Here is a 26,850-nt window from a genome sequence, read left to right on the forward strand (position 1 = left end):
GAGGGAAGGAAGGGAAGGAACCAAGGAGGGAGGGAAGGAAAAAGGAAAGGGGAGGGGAGGGGAGGGAAGGGCAGGGGAAAAAGGAGAGGAGAGGGACCAAGTGCTTTTCCTACAGTTTCTGTCTCTCCCACTATGCCCCATGAAGTGGGTGCTATCATTGGCTTAATTGTACAGATGGTGAAACCGAGGGTCAGAGAGAGAAAGCAAACTGCCCGAGATCCCAGAGATGCTTAGGACTCAGTCCCCCTGACCTCAGAGCTCAAGCTCTCAATCGCTGACCCTCCATCCTCACTGCCAAAACCTGGATGACTGCACAGCCTGGGCATACAGAGGAGCTCCACGACAGGGTCCCCTGTGGGCTTAGGGAATGCTGAGACCAGGCATGGAGCCCTTTGTCTGGCCGGGGGACAGACTGTGACGAGCAGGACCCTGCCCACTTCTGTGAAGGAAAGCTCTAGGGAGCTTATTCCTAGAAGGAAGGGCCACACCCAGTATTGACTTGCCAGTCACAGGTGCCAGTGACCGGGTGTGTCTCACCACGTGTCTGCTTCTGGGGAAGGGAGAGAGTGGTTAGGCAGACTCAGGCAGTGGCTCCTGTGTGTCCCAACCCCCTCGGTTACAGCAGACAGCTTGGGGACTGGCACCCAGGGGGATGGACTGAGCAGGAGGCCTGGATTCTGAGTCTCCTTTCCCCCCGTGCCACCCTGCATCAGACAGGGCTCCTCTGCCCCTCCTCGACATCACCACCTTCTCCATGCCTCAGTTTCCTCATCCACACCTCGGACACAGTAATGCTTCCTTCCTGGCATTAAGCAAGTTAAATGATGAAGTCATGTGTGGGGCCTCTAGGGCTCCAGGAGCCTGAGGGCAGTGGGAAGCCATGGTGAGGTTTCCAGGGAGCTAGTTAATACAGGATCAATGAAACTGATTTAAAAATATCTATTGATAAGCCCCCACTGGGTCTGGTGCCTCATGCCTGTAATCCCAGCACTTTGGGAGACCAAGTTGGGAGGGTGGCTCAATTCCAGGAGTTTAAGAAGAGCCTGGGCAACATAACGAGACCCCATCTCTATCCAAAAAACAAAAAAATTAGCCAGGCATGGTGGCACGCACCTGTGGTCCCAGCTACTCAGGAGGCTGAAGCAGAAGGGTCACTTGAGCCCAGGAGGTTGAGGCTGCAGTGAGCTGTGATTGTGCCACTGTACTCCAGCCTGGACAACAGAGCAAGACCCTGTCTCTAAAAATTAAATAAATAATTGCAATTTATTTATTTATTTATTTTATTTTATTTTATTTTTGAGATGGAGTCTCACTTTGTCACCAATCTTGGTTCACCACAACCTCCGCCTCCCAGGTTTAAGCAATTCTCTGCCTGAGCCTCCCGAGTAGCTGGGATTACAGGTACGTGCCACCACACCCGGCAAATTTGTGTATTTTTAATAGAGACAGGGTTTCACCATCTTGGCCAGGCTGGTCTTGAACTCCTGACCTCATGATCCACCTGCCTTGGCCTCCCAAAGTGCCGAGATTACAGGCGTGAGCCACCATTCCCGGCCACAAATGTTTTTAAAAAGCTCAAAAGAGGCCAGGCACAGTGGCTCACGCCTGTAATCCCGGCACTTGGGGAGGCTGAGGCAGGCGGATCACCTGAGGTCAGGAGTTCAAAACCAGCCTGGCCAACATGGCGAAACCCCATCTCTACTAAAAAAACAAAAAATTAGCCAGGCACAGTGGTGCGCATCTGTAATCCCAGCTACTCGAGAGGCGGAAGTACAAGAATCCCTTGAGCCTAGGAGGCGGAGATTGCAGTGAGCCGAGATCACGCCACTGCACTCCAACCTGGGTGACAGAGCGAGACTCTGTCTCAAAAATAAAAAAAGTGAAAAATAAAAAGCTCAAAGAAAAGCAAATTCAGGGGTCAATAATAAAAATGGAACTCAAGGTGGAAGGGTGGGGTGGGGAAGGGGAAAGGGACTCAGATTGGCCTTGATCCCTGGTCGTGACTTTCGTGGGAGCAGGAACAGAAACCCCAGTATGAAGGCAGGACCCTGAAGGGCTTCCCCCATCCCATGGGAAGGTACATCACCCTCTGCCCAGCCTAGGAACAGCCCGAGATTGGATAGCGGGAAGTCTAAGAAATTGAAAGTCTGAGCCTGGGAGTGTGGGGGTGGGGCAGGGCAGGGGAGACTGAGGTCTGGGTTGATTCTACTCTGGGTTGCTGGAATCTCATGCCGGGAATTCAGTGTGAATGCAGGTCCCCAGCTGGTGAAATCCCTGGAGTATTACTCAAACTCAACGCATCCCTTTTGGGAAACGTCTCGTCCTGAGGGGTGTGGGAGCCCGAACGTGCACAGGCACACGCAGCAAATCTCCCCGCTGAAGATGAGCTCACAATAAAGCTTAGAAACCACCAGAAAAATCCACCACACGGGAGAATCCACAGACAGAGCATCAGGCACAGCAGGTCCATCTGGGTGGTCTGTGCTGGAGTGGCTTATAGATCTGATGTCAATATGAAATCGCAGCTCTGTGGCTGCAAAACCCCCTTCCCGTTTACACCCCCAAATCCTCAGTCACCACTGCTTCTCACAAATGCCTCATGGGAGCATGAGTTTTGTTTTGAGGGATACAGGGAAGAACTGACATTTCTGCTGGGGTCCACGGGATTAAGGAGCAGAGGGAGCCCATGTACAGAGGTGGGACTATAGGAAAACCGGTCCAGTTCCGTGCATTTGGGAGACTGGGGCTGGAGAGGCTGTGAGGACGTGAGTCCTTGGAAATTAGAGATCTGCAGGGGAAGGCTTGGCTTTCCATAGGGGATGGAACTCAGGTTTGGGGGCTCTTACTTAGCCTAAAGAGACACTCGACTCTCCCAGGGTCAAGGGGAGGAAGCCTGTGCTGGACCCAGGTGGTGAGCTGAGGTCCCTGCTCTCGTGGGGTGAGGCTGGCCTGGGTAACTTTTACCTGGCCACGAGGCTACAGGAACACAGAAGGGGAGGCACAGCTTTGGGGGACGGTGACTTTTTTTTCTAGAGACAGCAGCAGGTCTGGATTTGAATCCGGACTCCACAGGGCGTTAGTGAGTTTTCCCATGCCTCAGTTTTCCTCTCCATGTAATGGGGGTAATAATAGCTCTTCCTCCAGGGCACTGAGAGGACTGAATGAGAAAACCCACTTGACAAGTCAGCTGGCCCAGAGGACAGGCTGGGCGAATGGTCATGGAGTTTATTACTAATGAATGAAGGGCCAGACCCACAGATGAGTCACACAAGTGAGCCACTGATCGATCTGATAACAATGAATGGACAAATGAAAGAAATGAATCAATGAATGAAATGCTCAGGGCCTGCCTCCCAGCACCACAGAGAGGGGACCTGGCCCGGGGGAGGGGAAGGAGGGCAGGAGAGGCCCACCCCCTGAGTCAGCTTCCAGCAGCTCCAGCTCAGAAAAAGTTCAGCGGCCAGGTGACGGACACATGGCGCACACCTGTGACGCCCCCCTTAATCACTCCCCCACATCGTGCCAAGGGGATCGAAGGATTCCCCTGAGTCATCTTCCTGCAGGCCGGCCTGCAGCTCCTGCAGCTCCCAGTTCCTCCCCGTGGCCCTGCAGAGGGTGATTAAGGGCTTTTCGGGGGAAATGACAGTTAAAAGACTCAGCAAGGAGTGTCCAGCCTGGCAAGTCAGGGGCTGTGGGCAGGACTCGGGAAGGGCCCCCTGGCCCCTTCCTGGCCTCAGAGGGAGCCTCGTCCGAGTGGCAGGGCTTGGTGATCCTTGAAGTGGGAGAGGGATAGCCCCATCCACCACAATAAGTAATAGGAATCACAATGAAAAGTTTGTTGGGCCAAATTCTGTGCCCAGGGCTGCTCGTTTGTTTCTTCATTTAGTCCTCAGCTCCCTACCGAAGGCAGCCGTCTGCTGAAACCATAGGAAATTGCTGATTGCCTGTCTGATCTTGACCCACAAAAATGGCAATCTCATGTGTCATTCGATCTAATAGTCCCATTATTCCTATTTTGCAGAAAATCACGGCTCAGAGAGGCTGAGCAGCCTGCAAAGGAGAGCCAGGGACGCTGCCACCCAAGCCTGGGAGAGCCTTGGGGTGCCCAGGCTTGGGGCCGAGGGAGGCTCCTGGTCTGGGAACAGAAGTGCCCAGGGGACACTAGAGCAGAGCTAGGCTGCACCTGCCCCCTGGGGGAAGGGAGGTGGGGCCAACACTGGGGACGCAGGGCTCCCTCCTGGCGATCCCCAGGCTGGGGGAATTTGGTGCTGGGGATTTTGAGCAGTTGGAGGCTGGGTAGGGGCTTTCTTGCCTTCTGGTTGGGGCCCCGTGGGAGTGGGGGAGTTGGGGCTGCATCCATCTGTCCATCCATCCAGGGAGTCTCTCTCTCCAGTGGTGGCCGTCACTGGGGCCGTCTGCAGAGCCTCTCTGGGGCATTAATTTAACATGCAAAGGGGAACCCAGGGAGAGGGCAGTGCTGAACCCAGAGGGAGGGGGTGGGTGATGGTGGCATTTTGGGCAGACTTCAGTATGGTTTTCTCCCCAGAGAGTGTCTTTCTAGAACGTCTTTCTAGACTCCTGGGACACTGGTGTAATTGGCCTGTGAGGCCAACCAGTCCCAGATGTTTCTGGGAATTTGGAGACCTGCCCCCTGCAAGGGACTCAGATGCTTTCCGTGGAAGGGGCCAGGGAGGGGAAGAAGCACCAAGGTCTCACTGAACCCTCGTAGTCACTCTGAACATTCCTGCCACTTGGCATCAGCCCTTCACTCTCCAGACTGTAAAATCAACACCTGGCCCAAATAGCAACAACAAACAGCAACAATACCCCTTACCCCATCCACGTGGCACCTCCTGTCTGTCTCCAGGGCGCTGCGCTTCATTAAGCACCACACACCCAAGAGCTCAAGGGAGTCTCACGACTAGGCATCTGCAGGGGCTCCTCTGTTTCTCATCTTTCAGGAAACCAAGGAAAAACAGAGGGGTTGAGTAACTTGTCCACAGTCACACAGCTCTAAGAAGTAGAGTCACCTACTCCAGAGGCCAAGGCAGGAGGATCAGTTGAGCCCAGGAGTTCGAGGTCAGCCTGGGCAACATAGTGAGACCCCATCTCTTTAAACACAAAAAAGTGGAGTCAGAAACAAAACCGAAGGACTCTGGACCCTTGTAGTCTTGGCTGCACACATCTTACCCTCCTGAAGAAATGTTTGCTGAGATTACAGACTTGGTTAAATTCATGACAGTCCATCTATGCCATGGGGCCATTAAAATAGTGATTTGGAGGCCAGGCGAGGTGGCTCACACCTATAATCCCAGCACTTTGGGAGGCTAAGGCGGGCAGATCATCTGAGGTCAGGAGTTCAAGACCAGCATGGCCAACATGGTGAAACCCTGTCTCTGCTAAACACACAAAAATTAGCCGGGCGTAGGCCGGGCGCGGTGGCTCACGCCTGTAATCCCAGAACTTTGGGAGGCTGAGGCGGGCAGACCACAAGTTCAGGAGATCAAGACCATCCTGGCTAACACGGCAAAACCCCATCTCTACTAAAAATACAAAAAATTAGCCCAGCGTGGTGGCAGGCACCTGTGGTCCCAGCTACTGGGGAGGCTGAGGCAGGAGAATGGCGTGAACTCGGGAGGTAGAGCTTGCAGTGAGCTGAGACTGCACCACTGCACTCCAGCCTGGGCGACAGAGCGAGACCCCATCTCAAAAAAAAAAAAAAAAAAAAACCAGGCGTGGTGGCACATGCCTGTAATCCCAGCTACTGAGGAGGCTGAGGCAGGAGGATCGCTTGAACCCGGGAGACAGAGGTTGCAGTGAGCCACCACTGCACTCCAGCCTGGGTGACAGAATGAGACTCCATCTCAAAATAAAATAAATAAAATAAAATGGTGATTTGGAGTATTGCTTCCCTGGGAAAATGCTCATGGCATGTGTATCCTTAGAGGAAAAAGCAAGTTGTAAGAGTTTGGAAACCATAACCCCATTTTGTTCGTTCAAAAATTATTTGCATAGAAAAATGACCAGAAAATAGTTACAAATTACAGTGTTGGCAACGATGATGCTGAGGAGGAACAGCAGGGGCCCATGGAGAAGGACAGGGTCCATACCACCAGGTATGTGCCACCACTTTTGCCTGTGATGCCAGGAAAGGGGGCATCCCCATTGCTAGGGGTCTGAAGACCTGGAGTGAGAGAGAGAATGGCTGTGCCCATGACTGGAGGCTCAGGGCTCTGAGAGGTGGAGTCAGGGGTCTGTGGGGGAGGCAGTGGGTGATCTCTCAACCACGTGGCTTGTCCTTCCGACGCCTGCAGAGAAACACTGGTCACCCTGCCTTTGCCCCAGCTGGCTGCTCTCCTGGGATGTGACCTTTCACGTTGGTGGCCAAACCTGTCCATCCTTGACACTAGCTCAGACATCCCCTCCTCCAGGAAGCCTCCTCAGATGTCCCTGGCCAGGCATTTGCCTTCCTTAGTCCTCTGGATCCCTAGTCTAGGACCGAGTGCTTCCTGCCTCCTCACTGCCTCTGACTTCTCTGGGGGGTTGATTTAACACAGCCACGGGGGCTCATTTCCATAACCCCAGCCTCTGCCACAGGAACCGATATAGGGTTGAGCTTTACATCCTCTCGGTGGGCTCGTGACACCCTCAACCACACCTTCCCTTTTCTCGGGTCTCTTTCATGTAGTGTCTCATCAACTCCTCACCATAGCCCTAACTGATGGGCATCACTATTCATTCCCATTCTACAGATGCAGAAACTGAGCTTCAGGGAAGCTGAGGAGCTCACCCTGGGTCATATGGCCAGCAAGTGGCACAGTCAAGATCCGAACCCAGGTCAGGCTGTGTCCACAGGGTGTCTTGGTCAGGGCTAACCTTCCACCACGTTGTCTCTTCATATAATGTTGAAATCTGGCTTCTCTTTCAATAGCTGCCCCAACACGGCCGGAGCATTGGGACTAAGGCAGACGTGAGCGCTAGGATCGCAGTCACCAGCACTGCTACAGCGCCTTCCCTTTTAGTGCCTCCTGTCAACGCTGAGAGGTAGTCACAAGTATCCCCATGGCAGATGTGGGAGGACTGAGGCCCATGAGGTCCAGGGATCCAGGGGCACCTGGCTCTGATGAGGCTAAACTCAGGCTTGCCCCTTCTCTGCACCCCAAACTCCTGGTTTCTGGATCCAGCTCAGCATGTGGAGCCTTGGGTCACACCCAGCACCCAGTGAACAGCATCCGAGAAACACTCTTCCTGCTGAAAGCCTGGCTTTCTGGAAGGGAGCTGGGGGAAACTGGGAGAGGATGGAGGGGGGCCAGGTAGCAGATAGGCACACTCCTTGCGGCAGGAAGTTCTACACATCATTTCTGGGAACCAGGATAGCTTGGCAGTAACTCGGCGCACTTTGACCCCAATAGAGCACCCAGCTGTCACTGTTGACAGCCCCCCTTCCTTCCCAGGGGATGTAGCTGAGTTGCTTGGAGCCTTCATGTCGGACATCCAGGTGGGCCTGGGGACAGCCTTGGAGCTCCCGGGCCACCTATCTGGCCACCACCGGATGGAGTGCCCAGATGGGGCTTCTGCCAGCTGTCCAGGAGGCAGCCCAGGCTGGGACATCCAAGCTGAGCCCTGAGCTGGCCTGGCCTGGCCCAGCCCGCACTGATGAGGCAATGTGAGTCCTGTTTCCTGTTACTGTGGCTATGCAAATGGGGGGAAATCAGGGCCTCTCCTGGGGTAGGCTTCCCGGAATGATGGCATCGATTGTCCCAAGAAACCTGGCCCCAGTGGGGCTGCTATGGGAGGGCAGTTGTCAACGGCTAAGATCCCTTTCCTGGTGCATCTCTCCTGCGTGCTGGGCTATATACTGCTGGGAAAAGCTTCTTCAGCCCAGACCTAGGTCATCACTGCATGTCTACTCCCGGACCCACTGCCCATGAGAGCTGGGCTGTGGCTTCCACTTCTTGTCACTGCATCCCCTGCTCCTGGTACATCGTGGGAGTGGGGCGGACAGGACCAGGAAGTAGGTGGCCTCAATGGCTCTCAGCCCCTGGCCTGGAGATCACCACACCCTTCTCTTTACACATAAGGAAACTGAGGACACCAGACTGGGCCAGGGACTTGCCCACGTCTCTCTGCCTCGCCCAGACATGCCGCAGCAGCAGTGGCAAACTTCTGCTTGCCACCAGAAGCCAGCTGAGTCTTCCAGGTCAAGTCCCTCTCCTGGTCCCCACAGTCCTGCCACACCCCTGGCTGCTCCCCAGGTCAGGCTCTCCTAGGGGTCGTTCTCAGCTCACATCTGACCATGCCACTCCCCTGCCCTGGCACCTAGCCCTCACTCAAAGCCAGGCCCCATAAGCCAGCAGTGATTGGGTACCTTCCACCCTGAGTGGTCTCATCTCTTGACAACTCTGCCTCACACATTACCCCTGGTGATGCCAGAACTCCTTGGAATTCCCCCTTGCACCTCTGTGGCTTTGTAAAGCTGTTGCCTCAGCCTGAGAGGATGCCTCCAACACCTTTCTTTCTCTCTCTCTTTTTTTTTTTTTTTTTTTTTCTGAGACCGAGTCTCACTCTGTCACCCAGGCTGGAGTGCAGTGGCACGATCTCAGCTCACTGCAGCCTCTGCCTCCTGGGTTCAAGCAATTCTTGTGCCTCAGCCTCCCAAGTAGCTGGGATTACAGGCATGTACACCACACCCAGCTAATTTTTGTATTTTTAGTAGAGATGGGGTCTCGCCATGTTGGCCAGGTTGGTCTCGAACTCCTGACCTCGTGATCCGCCCGCCTTGGCCTCCCAGACTGCTAGGATTACAGGTGTGAGCCACTGCACAAGGCCTAACACCTTTGTTTCTATAATTCCTATTTTTTCTCCAACACTCAGCAGTGTCACCTCCAGGAAGACTTCCCAGATGCCCCCAGCTGGACCAGGTGCCTCCTCTAGGCTCCCTGCATGTCCCCATCACAGCATGTATCACACTGGGCTGTCCTCATCATTTTAGTGACTGTCTCCTCCACTGCATGGGAGACTCATCACGGAAGCTTGCACAGAGAAGGAGGCAGAGATGTGGAAATGCCCATGGGTGCAAGACACACACAGGAAGTCGAACCTGTGGACTTGGGGTGCAGCAGAGGGCTGTGTCAAGGACTGAGTGACCAGATATTTGACTGTGCCTCTCTTGAGATGGGGAATGCTGAGGTTTGGGGAGGCACAGAGCCTTAGTCTATGAGCCCTAACTCCCTGAACTCCCACCCCAGAGTTAGGAAACTCCTCCCACATAGGACAATGGGCAAGCAGAGCCCGCCTTCCATGGGAGGAGCCCAAATAGTCCACACCCACTTTCCCTGCCTCCCTTGCAGCTAGGGCATGGCATGTGACTGGACTCTGCCAATCAGAGGCACCTGCTCTGGAGTTTGAATTGGAGGCTTGTCCTGTCCAGGACTCTTTCTGGAGGGAGCCTGGGCCACATGGAGTTCCTGGCAGCTGTGAAGAAGAAGGACTTCACCAGGCTGGCTCTGTGGTAGGAATAGGGGTGACGTCTTGGCTCCCCTTTTCCATGGGATCCTCCTGCCTTCCTGGGAGTTTTGCATACCCCAATATCTGTTTAATACCTTTTCTTCTGCTTGAGTGAGCCACATTTGGATTCTGTCACTTGTCACTAAGAATCCTGGAGGCCCCTCTTGGGGACAACCACTGGGACCAACCTTGAAGGAGGAGCCCATGTTGATGGGAAGGACAGCAAGTGCATTCGGGTTGTGGGAAACAGCTGACCAGGGTCAAGGTCAGGCTTCCGGGACACGACAGGGAGTGTTGGGGATGATGGCTCATCTGGGTCAGAGTGTGGGGTTCGGTGGGGAGCTGTTGGCAGGGGGTAGATCCAAGGCAGCTGATCCTGAATGCCAGGGTGAGAGCAAGCTTGGATGCCAGCCTGCGGGCAGTGGGACCCAGTGACATACTCTAAGTGGAGGTGGGACGTGGTCAGATTTGGGTTCCAGAAAGCTCAGTCTGCTGCTAGGAGGAAAAGCTAGACCAGATGGGGCAAGACTGGGAGAGTAGGAGACCAGGCAAAAGACTACTGCAATGGTCCCAGCAGACAGTCCTGGAGGCCAGAAAGAAGATCAAGGCAGCGGCAATGAGCAAGGGCAGACCTGGGATTCAGTGTGACTGGCCCTGGGGAGCCATTGAAGGCTTGGGTGACCTACCATGATCATAAGAAAGTGGGGTTGAGCTGAGCATGGTGGCTTATGCCTGTAATCCTGGTATGTCGGGAGGCTGAGGTGGAAGGATCGCTTGAGCCCAGGAGTTTGAGACCAGCCTGGGCAACATAATGAGACCCTGTCTCTACAAAAGCTAAAATATTAGCTGGGTGTGGTGGTGTATACACCTGTAGTCCCAGCTACTCAGGAGGCTGAGGCAGGTGAATCCCGTGAGCCCAGGAGTTCGAGGCTGCAGTGAGCCAAGGCTGTGCTGCTGTGCTCTAGCCTGGGCAACAGAGTGAAAGCCTGTCTCTCAAAAAAAAAAAAAAAAAAAAAAGAGGAAGTGAGGTTGGAATTTCATGACTGCCTGGACATGTCACTTGCCTCACACTTGGACAGCCCTGATTCGTTCTCAGGGTTTCCCCACCAGGGCCGACTTTTGCCCTTGCCTCCCAGCTAAGCTGACACAGACTTGCAGATGTGATTCAGAAATGGAAAACAGGGCTGGGCTGAGTGGCTCACGCTTGCAATCCCAACAATTTGGGACGCCAAGGCAGGGAGATCTCCTGAGGTCAGGAGTTTGAGACCAGCCTGGCCAACATGGTGAAACCCCCATCTCTACTAAAAATACAATAATTAGCTTGGCATGGTGGTGGGTGCCTATAGTCCCAGCTACTTAGGCTGAGGCAAGAAGATTGCTTGAGCCCGGGAGACATAGGTTGCAGTGAGCCGAGATCACTGCTGCATTCCAGCCTGGGCAACAGAGCAAGGCTCATCTCAAAAAAAAAAAAAAATGGAATAGAAAGCAGGTCTGTCAACTCCATACCACTGCCAAGCATGCCCCTCGGGCCATGGGTTCCAAAGGAGAGGCACAGCCAGGGCCACCTCTGTCTAGACAGAAAGAAGGACTCAGATGGGACAGCTGGGGTCTGGAGGAAAAGTCAACAGGACTGGGAAAATGGGGAGAGGAGACACAGGGCACCCGGCCACCTCCTGCCAGCCCAGGAGTTCCCTGGGCAAGGAGCTTGGCCACAGGAAGCAGTGGATGGATGCTGCTTCAGGGGCTCACCCCTGCACCCCAAACAGCACCAGCCTCATCCCCCAGAGTCCCCTGAGCCTCATCTCTTGGGCGCAGAAGAATATCCTGAAACCATCCTGTGGGGTCATTTTAGGGATGAAAACTTGGGACACAGAGTTGCATAAGGTACTTGATTTTCTTCTTCCTCCAAATCACACAATTTAAAAACTGAGTGAGGGGCCCAGGGCTCCAATGGGCTCTGTCTGTGTCTGCTTCCTCGCCTCACCGCGTTTCATTTCCTCCTCCGTAAATGGGGAACACAGGCTGGGTGCAGTGGCTCATGCCTGTAATCCCAGCACTTTGGGAGGCCGAGGTGGGTAGATCACTTTAGGTAAGGAGTTCAAGACCAGCCTGGCCAATATGGTGAAACCCCATCTCTACTAAAAATACAAAACTTAGCCAGGTGTAGTGGTGGGCACCTGTAATCCCAACTACTCAGGAGGCTGAGGCAGGAGTATCGCTTGAACCCAGGAGGCAGAGGTTGCAGTGAGCAGAAATCGCGCCACTGCACTCCAGCCTGGGTGACAGAGGGAGACTCCGTTTCAAAAAAAAAAAAAAAAAAATGGGGAATACGCACGGCCTTCAGCAGAGAGCCTGGAAGATGGTAAGCAGCTCTTTGGTACACCCCCTGTGTATTCCTTCCTGCCCTAGTGCCCACAACAGCTCCGCTGGGAACCCGCCATCCTCCTAGAAGACATTTTAGCAACAGAGGAGGCCATTTTGCTTTGAGAATCAGAACCAAACCCTGCAAGGCCAGGACAGGGAAAGTCTCAGGCAAGTCACGACTGTGACCAGGGCTTGCTGAAGACAGAAGGGCAGGGGGCTGGTGACGGGGGCAGGCGGCCTCTGAATGGCTTTAAGAGGAAGCAGAGATGGGGGCTTCATGGCTGCACTGGGGATGACACCCTCTCCCTCTAGCTGGGTGGCCTTGGGCAGGGCCTTTCCGTCTCCAAGCTTTTGAGTCCTCAGCCTGCAATGGCGGACTCCAGCCCCCCTCACACCACCTTGCAGGTGAGTGAGGAAACCCAGCACCAGCACCTGGGTGTGCAGCGTGGGAGATGTTTTAGGGATTCCACCCCTTCTTGGAGCTTTTCTATTTAAAACAATTTTTTTTAACTTTTTGTAGAGATGGGGGTCTCACTGTGTTGCCCAGGCTGTTCTTGAACTCCTTGAACACTTCAGTTCAAGTGATCCTCCCACCATAGCCTCTCAAAGTTTTAGGATTACAGGCGGGAGCCACCGTGCCCAGCCCCTTCTTGGATCATGTAGTGCTTCCTGGGTCCTTTTCCTCTTTATTCTCCCTCCCCCTGCACCCCAGAACTGATGTGGGGCTGATCTGACCTTACTGACAGGGTGGGAGCCCGGGTGCCCTTCCTACCCTCCCCAAGGGGCTCTACGACCCTCCAGGACAGTCTTTGCCCAGGTGCCCTGAGGGCTCCTGGAAGCAGCAGTGAGATGCACTCTGGAGTAGATGGCTTCCAGCCTTCGAGTCCACTGACATGCAGCCACAGCCATTCCCGGCTCCACACTTGGCCCTTCAGCAAGGCCTCCTCACCACACCCTGAGCCCGTTCATCCCCTCCTCCCTGAGGCCACCGCCCGGGTCCGCACCTCCTCATCTCCCACCTGGACCATCCATGGCAGAAACCTCCCATCTGGTCTCCTGGCCCCTCCTCGATGATCCCAACTCTGCCCACACCACAGGTGATCTCCTGATCTCCTCTGGCGTGAATCACACTGCTCTGCCCCCCAGCCCACCTGGCTTGCTGTCAGTGCAGGGTCTAGGCCCCTCACCCCTCCTTTACCCCCACCTCCCAGCCCCTCCCCAGTGTTCCAGCCCCACTGGCCTTCCTTTGCATCTCCCGTGGTTGTGCCCCGCTCCTGCCCCAGGACCTTCGCACATGCTGTCCCTCAGCCCTGCAAGAACCATCTGCTGGAGGCGAGCAGAGGCTGCCTCCTTTGAACGGGACCTGTACCCTCCACTCCCCTACAGCTGCACCACACCAGTCCATCATCACACTTATGATGTCATCTTCTCAGAGGTGAGGCGCATTTCTCAACTGCTGTGTCCATCAAACAGGTATCTGGGGAGGGCTATGGGCTTGCAGTGGCCACCCTGGTTTCATTCATTCATGGCACCTCCCTGTGCCTGGGGGCGGCTGAGTCTGTGACCTCTAAGGGCTGGGGGAGCCCACCGGAGGGCTGGCGGTTAGAGTGGCTAGATTGGCATTTGGAAAATCGGCTTGATCTAGAAAATTGGCTCAGATAGGCATTAGAAAGTCCCTCTGCTCCTGGGTAGGTAGCAGTTAATGGAGCTGCAGGGAGTTTAGTTAGGAAACTCCTGGGTGTCCTGGTGACAGATAAGGGCGGCTGTGGGAAGGGAGAGAAGCAAATGTTTTCCAGAAATAGAGGTCAAATGGAGAGCATTCGGCTGCTGTCGCAGGCGCTGCCCAAGCTCCTCCCAGATTCCTCCCCTAGCCCCCATCCCTTTACCCCTCCCCCCAGGGAACTTTCTCTGCCAGCAGCAGCTACCTACATTTTCTAGTCAGGCACCATCTTTTGCTGCTGGAACCAGCTTTGCCTGCAACCCCTGGAGAGGCAGAAGCTCCCAGGAATTCATGCGCTGCCCAGAGGGCAGAAGGGGGGGATCCCTTAACCAATCACATGCGGTGGGCATAAAATTCCAGCTCCCTTGCCCCTGATCAGGACTCCTACGGGGTGACCCAGCACCATGTCATGGTCACCAAACCCCTGTCTAGGGTCAGCTTCTAGGGAACATGCACTAAGGACGGTGACTTCAGATTTGGGGGCTGAGAGAAGAAGAAGGAAAGGCGTTTGCACAAGCTTTTGACTTGTGCAAGGGTGGCCAGTCCCGAGACGGGACGCATCAGACAGGGATCCCTGACTCAGATCGAGGGAGGGCTTCAGGGTGCAGTTTCCTTGAGGACAAGTTGTTATATCAGTTTCGTGTTGCCAAAAATCATCAGGGCAGCGACCAAGCTGAGCACAGATGCAGTTCACTGTCCAGAAGAAAGGCCCCCAACATCTCAGCGCCGTCCCCCTCCCTGCCGTGGGGCGGAGCTGGCCAGCATTTTCCTGGCCTGGGCCAGGCGCAGCTAAGGCTGAGACATCTGCACAGGGCAGAAAGGGCCAGATCAGGCCCTTCCTGGCAAGCGCCTCCCAGGGGACAATGTCAGTCCCAGAAAGTGTGAGTCATGGGCAGAGGGCCCCCACATCCCTGGCCAGGCCAGGAGGTGCCTCCGCAGGGACTTGCCCCAAAGGGGCACCATCTCCAGTCATCCTCAGAGTCAGGCAGCCTTGCCAACCTGTCCTTTCATCTCTGTCTTGCTCCCAGGCAACCCGTAAACCCCTCGGGGCCCAGAGGCCACGCCTCACTCGACAGCTCAGGAGAGCCGGGCACAGGGGGAGAAGCGACTTGCCGAGGTCGTGCAGTGACATGGAGCCACAGCCTGGCTTCCTGACACCCCTTCTGCCTTACCAGGCTGATGCACAGGTTTGCCATGTGGGAATTCCCCAGGCCCACCCTGCTGCCATGCCCTGGTACCCTGTAATCTGGAGGCATGTGGGTGCCTGTCACCCAAGCACCCTTTCTGGCACAGCAGGAGGAGAGAGCCAAGCACCCAGGGCAGCCCCCAACCTCAGGGATCCCCAGCTCCTCCTGTACCCCTTGACCCTCCCACTCCTCCAGGGGCTGCCTCATGGTTGGTGGGTCCCTGTCCTGCCCTGTCCTAGTGTGGGTCCTTCAGGGAGGGCTGGAACGCAGGGCTGTGTGGCACCCAGCACACACCCGGGGCCCTGGGAGAGGGTGCGCCTCTTCCTTCTGAGTGTGAGCTGCCTCCTGCTCTGCACTTGCCCATCAGGCCAGGTGGTGGGGGAAGGGGCGCAGGCGTGGATTTCCCTGCGGTCAGGGCTGCCCTCCCACCATACTGCATGGGGAGAGATGAGGGGTAGGGGTGCTGGGTGCACAGGTGGAGTCTCCCTTTCTCTCTTTGGTGCCTTCATAACCCCTTGCCCACCTTCTATCCTGGGAAGCTTTGTTCCCCCGTGGGCCACCTACTCCAGCCCACCTCCTCGGGTGGCGACAATGGGCTCAGTGTGTTCCTCCCTTCTCCTTGCCCAAGACAGGATCTTTGGCCCTTATTAATAAAAACAACCAAATCTGGCTGGTGCAGTGGCTCACACCTGTAATCCCAGCACTTTGGGAGGTCAAGGTAGGAGGATCACTTGAGGCCAGGAATTCGAGACCAGCCTGGACAACATAGCAGGACTCTGTCTCTACAAAAAAATTAAAAATTAGCCAAGCATGGTGGTGTGCTTCTAGCTACTTGGGAGGGTGAAGCAGGAGGGGATGCTTGAGCCCAGGAGTTTGAGGCAGAAGTGAGCTACGATTGTGCCACTGCACTCCAGATGAGGGAGACCCTATCTCAAAAAAAAAAAAAAAAAGTACAATAATAACAGTCAAATCTATTAAGTGTTTACCTCATGCCTGGCGTATAGCTGTACACGTGGCCCATATGACTTTATCCATGATCCCTGTTTTTCAGGTAGGAAATGGAAGCTCAGAGAGGTTAAGTGGCCCAGCCCTAGCGCACAGCTAGTATATGATGGGGCTTCTATGTACCTCTCAGCCCCGGGCCTACCTTATTCTTCATAAACCCATGAAGGTTGCAGGTCTATCCAACATATACACACAGGAAGCTTCTGGCAGCTTGAGAAATACTTGTGACATGAATAATCACAGCTGCTACTTACTAGGGGCTGCCTAAAAACAGCACTTTGGGCTGGGCGCAGTGGCTCACGGCTGTAATCCCAGCACTTTGGGAGGCCGAGGTGGGCGGATCACGAGGTCAGGAGATCGAGACCATTCTGGCTAACACGGTGAAATCCCGTCACTACTAAAAAATACCAAAAAATTAGCCGGGCGTGGTGGCGGGTGCCTGTAGTCCCAGCTACGCAGAATGCTGAAGCAGGAGAATCACTTGAACCCAGGAGGCGGAGCTTGCAGTGAGCCAAGATCACGCCATTGCACTCCAGCCTGGGCGACAGAGCGAGACTCCTTCTCAAAAAAAAAACAAAAAACAAAACAAAACAAAAAACCAGCACTTCGTTTTTATTTATTGATTTGACATTTAGTTCATTTTTTAAAAAAGATGGTTCAAAATGCAAAAGAGATAAGAGGGTCTCTTTCCCTGCTGGCCCCTGTCGTCCCCAAGCCACCCCAGTTCCCTTTCTGATACCAGTTTCCTCAATTCCTTCCAGAAATACTTTTTATTTTTGAGATGGAGTCTCGCTCTGTCGCCAGGCTGGAGTGCAGTGGCACGATCTCGGCTCACTGCAACCTCCGCCTCCCGGGTTCAAGCGATTCTCCTGCCTCAGCCTCCTGAGTAACTGGGACTACAGGCATGTGCCACCACACCCAGCTAATTTAGTAGAGATGGGGTTTCACCATGTTGGCCAGGATGGTCTCGAACCCCTGACCTCGTGATCTGCCCGCCTTGGCCTCCCAAAGTGCCGAGATTACAGGCATGAGCCCCCACGCCGAGCCGTTTTTTGTTTGTTTGTTTGTTTGTTTTGTTTGTTTTGTTTTGTTTTGAGATGGAGTTTTGCTCTTGTCGCCCAGGCTGGAATGTAGTGGTGTGGTCTTGGCTCACTGCAACCTCTACCCCTCCAGCTCACATGATTCTCCTGCCTCAGCCTCCCAAGTAGCTGGGATTACAGGCGCCTGCCACCATGCCCAGCTAATTTTGTATTTTCAATAGAGATGGAGTTTCCCCATGTTGGACAAGCTGGTGTCAATCTCCTGACCTCAGGTGATCTGCCCACCTCGGCCTCCCAAAGTGCTGGGATTACAGGCATGAGCCACCAGGCCCGGCCTCCTTCCAGAAATACTTAATACATTTACTCAAATGTTAGACTACTATACTGATATGATTTGGATCTATGTCCTCACCCAAATCTCATGTTGAATTGTAACCCCCGATGTTGGAGGTGGGGCCTGGTGGGAGGTGATTGTATCAAGGGAGTGGATTTCTCCTGAATGGTTTAGCACCATCCCTCTTGGTACTATCCCTGTGATAGTGAGTGAGTTCTCATGAGATCTGGTCATTTACCAGTGTATAGCACCTCCCCCATCTCTTCTTGCTCCTGCTCCCGCCATGTGACATGCCTGCCCCCTCTTTGCCTTCTGCCATGATTGGGAGTTTCCTGAGGCCTCTCCAGAAGCTGAGCAGAGGCCAGCACCATGCTCCCTGTACAGCCTGCAGAACTGTGAGCCAACTAAACCTCTTTTCTTTATGAATTACTCAGTCTTTAGTATTTCTTTATAGCAATGTGAGAATGGACGAATCCATGTACATACTGTATTCATTATCTATTGCTATTGCTGCATAGCAAGTTAGCCCAAAATTTGGCAGCTTGAAATATGAATAAACCTTTTTTATCTCACAGTTTCTGAGGGGCAGGAATTTGGGAGCAACTCAGCTGGGTGATTCTGGCTCAGTGTCACTTGAGGCTGTGGTCAAGAAGTTGGCCAGGGCTGCTGTCATCTGAAGGCTCAACTGGGGCTGGAGGCTCTACTTTCTGGATGGTTCATTATGTGGCTTTTGGCAGGAGGTCTCAGCTCCTCACCACATAGATGTCTCAATAGGGCTGCTTGAGTGTCCTCACAACATGGCAGCTGGCTTCTGTCAGGGCAAGTGGTCCAAGACAGGACAGAGTGGAAGCTGCAATATTATTTATGACCTAGCCTTGGAAGACATGTTTCCACTGTATCCTCCTAATTACACAGGTCAGTCTTAGTTAATGTGGGAGAGGACAACATTAGGCCCCAAGAGGTGAGAATCATTGTGGGTCATCTGGAGGCTGCCTAGCACACACAGTGTCCTGCACTTTGCCTTTTTTCACTGCACAATAGCATTCAGAATGGTTCTATATCAATATACACAGAATAACCTTGTTTGTTTTTTATTTATTTATTTATTTATTTATTTATATGAGCTAGGGTCTCACTCTGTCACCCAGGCTGGAGTACAGTGGCACGATCACAACTCACTGCAGCCTCAACCTCCCAGACTCAAGCGATCCTCCCACCTCAGCCTCCCAAGTAGCTGGGACTACAGGTGCATACCACCATGCCTGGCTAATTATTTTTAAAAAATGTTTTGTAGAGATGGGGCCCCACTATATTGCCCAGGCTGGTCTCGAACTCCTGAGCCCAAGTGTTCCTTCTGTCTCAGCCTCCCAAAAGATATTGGGATTCCAGGCATGAGCCACTGCACCCAGCCTATTTTTTAAACTGCATAGTATTCCACTGTGTGGGAACATCATGATGTATTTACCCAGCCCACTATTGATGGACCTTTGGGTTTTTCCTGATCATTTGCTGTTACCATCAGGGCTGCAGTGACCATCTGATTTGCAGAGGCATTATTTCCCATATCTGATGGGGTGATACTCTGGGATGGACTGGCCTAGTCGAAAGGGGTGGTGCTTTGAAAACACAGCTGTGAAGTCTTTGCCACTTCTTGGATTAAGAAGTGGGGTCTAGGCCAGGTGTTACACCAACACTTTGGGAGGTCGAGGCAGGTGGGTTGCTTGAGCTTAGGAGTTTGAGACTAGCCTGGGCCACATGGTGAAGCCCCATCTCTACCAAAAATACAAAAATTAGCTGGCCGTGGTGGCACATACCTGCAGTCCTAGCTACTCAGGAGGCTGAGGTGGGAGGATCATTTAAACCCAGGAGGCAGAAGTTGCAGTGAGCTAAGATCATGTCACTGCACTCCAGCCTGGGTGAGCCAGACCCTGTCAAAAAAAAAGAAAAAAGAAAGAAAGAAAAAGAAAAAAGGAAATGGAATCTGTATCTCCTCCCCTTGAAACTGAGTGGGCTTTTGATGAATTCAACCAGGAGAGTATTACAGAAGTAATGCCGTGGGATGTCTGAGACTTGGTCATAAAAGGTCATACAGTTCCATCTTGTTTGCTGGAAGACTTGTTCTTGGAGCCTTTACCTGCAACTTAAGAAGTCTGACTCCTTCAGGCTGCCATGCTGAAAGGAAGACCAAGACACTTGAAGAGGCCACATGTCAGCACATCAGTCACTGTCCCCAGTGATGGTGACACCCACCCTTCAAGTCATGCCAACAAAGACACCAGACATGTGAGTGAAGTAGTCTGCAGACATTTTGAGTGACCCCCTCCCCAGCTGAGGCCTTAGTCTTCATGGAACAGAAATAAACCATAAAAAACTAGAATAAAGGATATGAGCATTTTTTTTAATGTATAGCAAGCATTTATACACTTTAGCTCATTTAATTCTCCCAAGAATCTTGCAGGGCAAGTATTATCAACCCCATTTTACAGAGAAGAAGAACAGAGCTCAGAGAGGTTCAGCAACTTGCCCAAGGCATCACAGCAGGTGACTGAAAGACCTGGATGCTAACTTGGGTCTTTCTGGCTCCAGACCCACCCTCCTACATGGGTTGCTTGCTGAAAGAGGGAAACAACTCATTGTGTCGAACTTTCAAGCTCAGCCATAAGAAATTTCTAGACCCAAAGAATACACTGAAATAGATCAGAAGTTCCATGCCTGGGTCCTCTGGGAGCTATTTTTGGCAAAAACCGCTGGAAAACTGTGCATCCATTCTTCCTGCCAATGGTGTGTAGGCAGGGAGGAATGTGTAAACTCTCCACTGTTGCTGAGAATTCTGTTCATTGAGGATCTCAACTGGCCAGATGGTCTTACAGTTAACTACCCTGCTGGTTAACAAACAAATGAAGCTATTACTCCCTTTAGTAGGAGGAGACCTTTCTTTTAAATTTAAATTTACTTTTGCTTTCTGATCCAACTGAGGAACAGGTTAGGAGGAAAGCTTTCTAAACATGAAATTCTGCCAGAGCACTTGCCACCGAATGGGTTTCTCCCTACTGGTGATAAGTGGTATTGCAACTCAGCTCTATTAGACAAAAGGGAGGTGAGAGACACATGTACGTGGGGCAATCTCTGGAGCTGGAGACAATTTCAAGGGAAGGCTCAACTAAGAGACAGTGTCACAGAATGATTACACTTGAGTCTCAGGAGTCACAGGATCTGGGTTCAAATCCCTGCCTTGCTGCATGTCCATTAGGGTCCACTCAGGGAAACAGAAACCACATCAGGTATTTCAAACAGAGGGAAATGGATACATGAATGATGAGACTACCAGAGATGAGCATCAGCAGGAAGCCAGTACCACCCGGAGTGCAAGAGGGAAAACCGGAGGACCCCGTATTACCAGAGCCCAGGAGCTGGGGCCATCTGAAATGCAGGAATGGCAACTGAACCGTTCCAAAGGCTAGACTTTGCCAGGGATGCTGGAGCCACAAAGAAGTCCCTGCTGCTGCAAAGATGCCACTTGAAGCAGAGAGAGGGAGAAATACCATGTTTATCCCTTCCTCTCACTCTTCAGCCTCCCGCCAGGCTTCCCATTTGTTTAACTCAGTAGAGAGTCAATTGGCAAGGAGGCCTAGGATATGTTGGTTCTCACCATACAGAGTTGAGCAAGAGGACAGATATGAAAGCAAAGAGGCAAATGCAGCCTCTCTCTGTAAATGCAACATTGAGCAAGAGCCTTAGGCCGAGTGACTTCCTGCTCTGGGCCTCAACTTCCTCCTCTGCAAAATGGGGATAACATCCTATCTCGGACCGGACCCATCATGATGACAGTCAAGAGAGATAATCCAGAGAAGGCTGCCAGTACCCAGGCTGACACGGGGTAACAAGCACTGCAGACTTGGTGGGGATGTTGGTGGAACATCCCCAGCCCCCCAGAAGTCACCAGTGCTGCCCACTGGGGGTATTTTCCACAGGACCCTCCTTAGATTTTAATACAGGAGGGAGCAGGAATGGGGGAATTAGCTTTGAAGTAATGTCCCCTTACCTGTCACTGCCTTTTTTTTTTTTTCTTTTTTTTGAGACGGAGTCTCACTCTGTCACCCTGGCTGGAGTGCAGTGGCATGATCTCAGCTCACTGCAACCTCCGCCTCTGAAGTTCAAGCGATTCTCCTGCCTCAGCCTCCTGAATAGCTAGGATAACAGGGGTGCACCACCACGCCTGGCTAATTTTTGTATTTTTAATAGAGATGGGGTTTCGCCATGTTGGCCAGGCTGGTCTTGAACTCCTGACCTCAAGTGATCCTCCTAACTCAACCTCCCAAAGTGCTGGGATTACAGGCATGAGCCACTGCACCCAGCCTGCCACTGCCTTTTGTATAGAAGTGTTCCAGACTAGTTTGTGCTTTCTAAAGGCTGAGTGTAAGGGAATGTGTGGTGTATGTTCATAGTAGGTGTGTGATATGTGAATATATGCATGCGGGGTATTTGTGCGAGTGTGGAAGTGTGTAAGCGTGTGTGTGAGAATGCATGGCATATGTATATTGTATAAGAGTGTGTAGTGTATGAGATGTATGGTGTGTGTTTGCGAGGGTGTAATGTGTTTGGGCGTAGCATGTGTGTGAATGCATTTGTGTGAGTGTGTGTATGCTTGAGTGTGTATGGGTGTGTGGTGAGTGTGAGAGGGGCTGCAGGATGAGAGTCGGATTCTCCATCTATGCTTCTCATACAGAGCTCCAGAAGGTCCTTTTGAGAAATCCCCAAACCACAGCCTGCTGGGCCCTGTGTCAGGGCAGAGTCGGGGCCGGGGTCCAGGTGGGCTGAGGTTTTTCAACTCGAGACTAAGCTCCTTCTGCTGGGTGTGTGACCTCGGCAGCCCATGTGACTTCTTCTTCTGTGCTTCAGTTTCTCTTCGGTGTTTTGTTTTGTGTTGTTTTGTTTTGTTTTTTGTTTTGAGATAGGATCTCATTCTGTTGCCCAGGCTGGAGTGCAGTGGCACAATCATAACTCACTGCAGCCTTGACCTCCTGGGCTCAAGCCATCCTTTTGCCTCAGCCTCCTGAGTAGCTGGGACGAAGGGTGCACAACAGCTAATTTTAAAAATTATTTTTAGTAGAGATGGAGTCTCACTATGTTGCCCAGGCTGGTCTCCAACTCCTGGGCTCAGGTGATCCTCCCACCTCAGACTGACAAAGTGCTGGGATTACAGGCATAAGCCACCGTGCCCTGCCTGTGCCTTGGTAAATGGGGGTAAAATGGGGGTAATCACTGGACTTCCTAGGATGGTTGTGATGTGAGTGCTTGGCCCAGGGCTTGGGGTGGTGGAAGGCATTAGCCACCTATTATTATCAACTCTGGCTATTTATGTTGCTATTTTCTCTCATCATTATATTTATTTCATCTAAAGAAGTGACAGTGGCCCTCAAGAGGAGGATGAAAATCAGCAGGGCTGGCCATACGGAGTGTTGTTCAGGATGGGGAAGCCCAGCGACTCTCAGGTGCCACTATGGGCAATGGAAGTCATTCAACCCATCTGAAATATGAACGGTGTCCACAAAAGCTAACCATACACATACCCTATACCCAGCAATCCCAGTCCTGGGCAAAAACCTGGAGAAACGAGGCACCTGCCCACCACAGGCCTGCACATGCAGCATGGCTCAGGATAGCCCCCAAGGGGAGACAAATCCAGTGTCCACCAACAGGGTCATGGAGAAATAAAGTGTGAAAGAGGAGCCGGGCGCAGTGGCTCACACCTGCAATCCCAGCACTTTGGGAGGGTAAGACGGGCGGATCACTTGAGGCCAGGAGTTCGAGACCAGCCTGGCCAACATGGGGAAACCCTGTCTCTACTAAAAATACAAAAATTAGCCAGGTGTGGTGGCGGGTGCCTGTAATCCCAGCTACTCAGGTGGCTGAGGCATGAGAATCACTCGAACCCGGGAGGTGGAGGCTGCAGTGAGCTGAGATTGCACCACTGCACTCCAGCCTGGGTGACAGAGTGAGACTCCTTCTCAATAAAAAAGTAAAATACAATAAAAATAAAGTGTGAAACAGCCATGCAGTGGAATACCACTCAGCAATGCAAAAGAACAAACTCCTGCCGTACACGATGTGAATGAAACTCAGAGACATGGCGTTGAGGGAATGAGATGAGCTAGAAAACATCCCCACTGTCCGCTTTCACTCATCTGAAGCAACAGGCTAAACTCATCAATAGTGACAAAAGTCAGAGCAGGGGCTGCCTCTGGCCAGGAGGTGGGGAGGGTCTGAGGGACCGTGCTAGAGAAGCCCTGGACCTCAGTCTGGGTGGTGCCTCTGTGGGCATACAACTATGTCAGAACTCACCAAGTTGGACACTCAGATGCGTGCATGTAAGTGATTGTGTTTTCCCTTGATAAACACTTTTTTATGACACAGAGTCTCCCTCTGTCACCCAGACTGGAATGCAGTGGCACCATCGTAGCCCACTGCAGCCTCAAACTCCTGTGCTCAAACGATCCTCCAACCTCAGCCTCCCTGGTAGCTGGGACTACAGGCATGCACCACCATACCTGGTTAATTTTTGTATTTTTAGTAGAAACAGGTTCTTGCTATATTACCCAGGTTGGTCTGAAACTCCTAGACTCAAGCGACCCTCCTGCCTTGGCCTCCCAAAGTGCTGGGATTACAGGCATGAGCCACTGTACCCAGCCGATAAACACTTTTTGAAGTCCTTTTTTTTTTTTTAAGTAATGAATGGATTGTAGGAATCATGGTAATAAAAGACTGATTCATGCTACATAAAGTGGATGAACTTGAAAATATGTTGAGTGAAAGAAGTCAGACACAAAAGGCCACTTACTGTATGATTCCATTTATATGAAATGTCCAGAATAGGCAAATCCACAGAAGAAGAAAGTGGATTAGGGTTGGCCGGGCATGGTGGCTCACACCTGTAATCCCAGCACTTTGGGAGGCCAAGGCGGGTGGATCACAAGGTCAGGAGATCGAGACCATCCTGGCTAACACGGTGAAACCCCATCTCTACTAAAAAATACAAAAAATTAGCCGGGCGTGGTGATGGGCCCGTTTAGTCCCAGCTACTCTGGAGGCTGAGGCAGGAGAATGGCGTGAACCCGGGAGGCGGAGCTTGCAGTGAGCTGAGACGGCGCCACTGCACTCCAGCCTGGGCTACAAAGCGAGAATCTGTCTCAAAAAAAGAAAGAGAGAGAGAGAGAAGGAAGGAAGGAAGGAATTAAGGAAGGAAGGAAAGAAGGAAGGAAGGAAGAAAAAGAAAGAAAGAAAGGAAGGAAGGAAGAAAGAAAGAAAGAAAAGAAAGAAAGAAAAGAAAAAGGAAGTGGATTAGGGTTTACCAGGGGCTGGGACAAGGGCGGTTGGAGGGGTGACTGCTATGAATATGGGGTTGTATTTTAGGGTGGTGAAAACATTCTGGAACTATACTGATGGTTATATAACACTGTGAACGTACTAAATGCTACCTAACTGTACTTTAAATTGGTGATTTTTACGTGATGTGTATTTTACCACCTTTTTCTTTCTTTCTTTCTTTTTTGGAGACAGATTCTCACTCTGTCACCCAGACTTAAGTGCAGTGGCATGATCTCAGCTCACTGCAACCTCCGCCTCCCAGGTTCAAGCTATTTTCATGCCTCAGCCTCCCGAGTAGCTGGAATTACAGGTGTGTGCCACCACACCCAGCTAATTATTGTATTTTTAGTAGAGATGGGGTTTCACCACGTTGACTAGGCTGGTCTCAAACTCCTGACCTGAAGCAATTCTTCCACCTCAGCCTTGCGAAATTCTAGGATTACAGGCATGAGCCACTGTGCCTAGATGCCACCATTTGTTTTAAAGTAATTAATGGGGCTGGGTGCAGTGGCTCATGCCTGTAATCCCAGCACTTTGGGAGGCCGAAGCGGGCAGATCACCTGAGGTCAGGAGTTCGAGACCAGCCTGGCCAACATGGTGAAACCCCATCTCTACTAAAAATACAAAAATTAGCCAGGCGTGGTGGCATGCACCTGTAATTTCAGCTACTCGGGAGGCTGAGGCAGGAGAATGGTTTGAACCCTGGAGGCGGAGGTTGCAGTGAGCCGAGATGACGCCACTGCACTCCAGCCTGGGGGACAGGTGAGACTCCATCTCAGGAAAATAAATAAATAAAAATAAATAAATAAAGTAATTAATGGTAAAACAAAAAAAGTTGAACTTTGCTCTGAATCTTCACAGTATGCCTACATGTGGTGCCCTATTTTCTCTGTTTTGCAGGTGGGGAAGCTGAGGCCCAGAGAGGTGAGTGGCATGTCCGAAGCAGCCCAGCGCAGGGTGCGAGGTAGGCAGGGCTGGGCCCCCCGGCCTTCCCTGTGAACCATCTGCCCGCCGGTTGCAGGAGGCAGTTCCTGGAAAGCAAGCGGGCCGAGTTCCTCACAGAGATCAGAAGAGCAACAAGATCTCCAGGCCAGGGCAGAGGTCCCCGCCCTGGATGCTGATGACACTTCCCCTGGGCGGGAGGGGCTGGGAGCATGCAGATCTCAGCCCTGAACAGCCTGTCCTCTCGCCTCGAGGTTCTTGGTAGGCTGGGAACAGCCTGTCCTGCTGAGCTTCCTGTCACCTCTCTAGCTGCCCACACGCCGCACAGCTGCCACCGCCGGCCCTGGCCCGGGAGAGGGGGGTCTCTGGGGATCTTAGCAGGCCATGGTGGGGGTGTCTTGGGGCCAGCCTGAACTGAAAGACCATCACAGCTTGCAAGCCACCTCCCTGCTCTGTTGCTGGCTCTCCTTGAAGACAAGTGTTTTTCAATTAACCAAAGCGGTGCATGGCAATGGGATAAGGGAATCAAACACAGAGCAACAGAATCAATGCCCCACACTGGGAAATAGCCGACTTTCTGTTCCCTCCCATCCCTTCCTTCCCTCCCCGCCTCCTTCCCCTACTCCTTCCATTCCACAAACATTTATTGAGCACCTGCTGTGTGCCAGCCACTGTTCTAGGCCCTGAAGACACAGAAGTGAACAAAAAAAGGAGTCCCTATGCACATCCTGGAGGGACTTTCCCCGTGTGTGTGTCTATACAGTGTATGGAGACAGTGGATAATAAAAGCTGTTTATCAGGCACTTTCTCTGAGCTGTTCCATGTGCTTCACTTATACTCATTCAGCTAATCCTCAGGACACCCCCGTGAAGTCAGTGATATTAGTCACAGAGGCCCAGAGAAGTGAAGTGACTTGCCCAAGGTCACACAGCCAGCAAGAGGCCAAGCCCGGATTGAACCCCAGCCGCCTGGCTCTGGAGCCTGCAGCATAACCACAGCAGGGAACTGCCACCGGAGACAGACATCAACAGCCACTAGGAGATGTTAACCAACAGGCTTGTCTTCACGGCACGGCCCCCGCTTCACCAGCTGCGCTGTTTGATGAGTTTTGCAGGTCCCAGATCTTATAAGCTCACGGTGATTGATCCAAATGATGCAGAGGTCGGCCTAAAGTTACAAGTGGACCCCTCTCTGCCCCAAGACAGCCCTTCACCCCAATTCCATTCCCACAGTTTGGGCATCCACCCAGGCTGCCAAGCCAAGCGGGGGCTGCCCGGGTTAGCAGGGACCTGGCCATGGGCCTCCTCAGCCCCCGGAGCCGCCTCTCTGAGGAGTGGGTGCCCCGCCCCTCCGTGGGCCGCCTGGTTTCTCTTATTGGCAGCATCT

The 26,850-nt window shown here is 52.6% G+C and overlaps 1 long non-coding RNA gene across 1 annotated transcript; it reads left to right on the top strand.

The window, feature by feature from the left end:
* The first annotated feature begins 46 nt into the window (after nucleotides 1–46).
* Nucleotides 47–13,696, top strand: LOC134729402 (uncharacterized). The gene is made up of 3 exons (XR_010110474.1): nucleotides 47–7,044; nucleotides 7,455–7,666; nucleotides 8,082–13,696. It is a non-coding gene; the product is annotated as an uncharacterized LOC134729402 (long non-coding RNA).
* Nucleotides 13,697–26,850: the final 13,154 nt, after the last annotated feature.

This window comes from Pan paniscus, chromosome 18 (assembly GCF_029289425.2).
Source record: "Pan paniscus chromosome 18, NHGRI_mPanPan1-v2.0_pri, whole genome shotgun sequence".
Taxonomy (NCBI): Eukaryota; Metazoa; Chordata; class Mammalia; order Primates; family Hominidae; genus Pan; species Pan paniscus.